Source organism: Myotis davidii, unplaced genomic scaffold, assembly GCF_000327345.1.
Source record: "Myotis davidii unplaced genomic scaffold, ASM32734v1 scaffold35, whole genome shotgun sequence".
Lineage (NCBI taxonomy): Eukaryota > Metazoa > Chordata > Mammalia > Chiroptera > Vespertilionidae > Myotis > Myotis davidii.
The window spans coordinates 282,931-285,174 of NW_006286679.1; positions in this window are offsets into that span (position 1 = coordinate 282,931).

Here is a 2,244-nt window from a genome sequence, read left to right on the forward strand (position 1 = left end):
TGAACTAGTTCGTCATCTTTGTTACCCATGAATATCCTTCCAATAACAATGTCAGTGCAAAAGACTGCATGTCAAAATTGATAAAATGTCTTTTTTTGTTTGTTTGTTTTGTTAATCCTCACCCAAGGATATTTTTTTCCAGTGATTTTTAGAGAGCATGGAAGGGAGAGGGAGAGACAGAGAGAAAGAAGCCTCAGTGTGAAAGAGACACATGGATTGGTTGCCTTCCGCATGTGCCGAAACCTGACCGTAGATGGAGCCTGAAACTGAGGTATGCGCCCTAGAACAGAATTGAATCCAAGACCCTTCTGTCCACAGGCCAATGCTCTATCCATTGAGCTAAGCTGACTGGGTCTGGATAAAACTTCTTAATGTCCAGGCTCTGCACCGACATAATTTATATCGGCCTCAATCTATTGGCCAAAGCAAGACACAAGACTGAACCCAAAGTCTAGGGACGGAAATCCAAAGTCACATGACAAAGTCACATACAGGAAAGAAGGAAAAATTAGGGTAAATCATACAATATACCACACTATACATTATAGTACTAGTTATATTCCAGAAATGACTCACAATTCTTCAGAGATAGGTAATTAGAATTTAAAATGATAATGATAATGAGAGATTCTGCAAAGGACATAAGAAAACAATGTAAGTAGAAAATAAAAGTAAATGTGATACTCATATACAGCACGCGCATACAAGATTTTCTGCAGATGTTGAGAGAGGGACATATATTTGGGTCTTACACTTCAGCGTGTCCAAAATAATGAAATAAATGTGTTGAGCCACAAACTTCAAAAAAATGAATTATATTGGGGGGAATAAGACTCTTCCACATAGAATACACTATGTAGAATTCTTCACTTTTTTTTCAGGGGGGGAGTGGCGGTGGGATCTCAACAGAGCTATCTCATTTTGTTCTGAAAGACACGCAAGAACGAATTCCCATCTTCTCTTGTTTTGGATGCCGCTTGCCTTTGCCTCGGACTTGGCTCTCAGGCGCATTGGATAAACAGAAGTCGTGAACTTGAACATGTTAATATCATCCTCAATTCCTCAGCCACAAGGCTGTGTGTGTTACAGGGATCATTGTTTTATAACAGTATCTTTTAGGTACTTGCAGCAATTAAATGGGCAGGACCCTGGACCTTATGTAATTCAGTATTAGCAATTTAAAGGAGAAAGTCTGCAGATAACATTTACTTTATGTCTCCAGTTAGCAATATATATATATATATTCCCTCTCTACTCTCTATTTGGGCATTCTCTAACATTAAAATCCACCATGTATCAGAAGGACAGTTAGTCAGATAACCAGTTAACAAATATTTTACTTAGGGCTTTATAAAAATGTAAAATGTAATTACAATAATGCATTTCTGTATGCACTTAATGGGGAAATGAACTTGAGGAATCACTGGATACTATTTCTTCTTGGTTTTAAGTTTATTCCTAATAGTTCCTTAAGATACATTTCATGATGATTAACTCAGTCAAGTGAAAAATGAAAACAACAACAACCATTCCTTTCTCTTGATGCACAGAATAGCAAACATTAGAAATGTTGCTTGATAGAAAAAGGTAAGCTGGGATTCACTGCATTGAGCAAAGCCTGCTTGTAATCATCACTGTCTCCCTTTTCGCATATAATTAGATAATACTTTCATGTGTAATTTCTGCTCCCCTGCAGCCTGTTGTTTGGAGGACACAATCACTTTTAAGATTACTGACCACCTTCTGTGAATATTAGTCTTCAAGCACAAATGAAGGTTGGCTACTTAAAATTGACCATAGATTATTCCAGGATAATGGTGAATTCATTAGCTGAATTACTGCTATTTAGACTGACTTTCTACTTTTTTCTCATCACTTTAAGGTGGGTTAGCATAGTATTAACACATACTTGCTTAGAAATCAAATTTAGTATTACACAGAAGACATGTTAACTTTATTCATTTGTCTCCTGAGTTATATAACTCTACATAAAGTCCCTAAAATATATTTTAAATGAGACAAAGATATGGTATGTGAATGTTATCATGTGGACATTATTTGTCATTTAGAGATTTAGGGAGCTAGTAATAGTGTAAAGATTAATCAGGTTGTTTGTGTTCCATTTAGCTGAGGGACATATACTTGCACACAGCTGTTTTACTTCTTGGTGTGGTTCTGAAAAAATACCTCATTACAGCAAATTTTAAAATAGTTAAATTGAAAATACATATATATATATATATA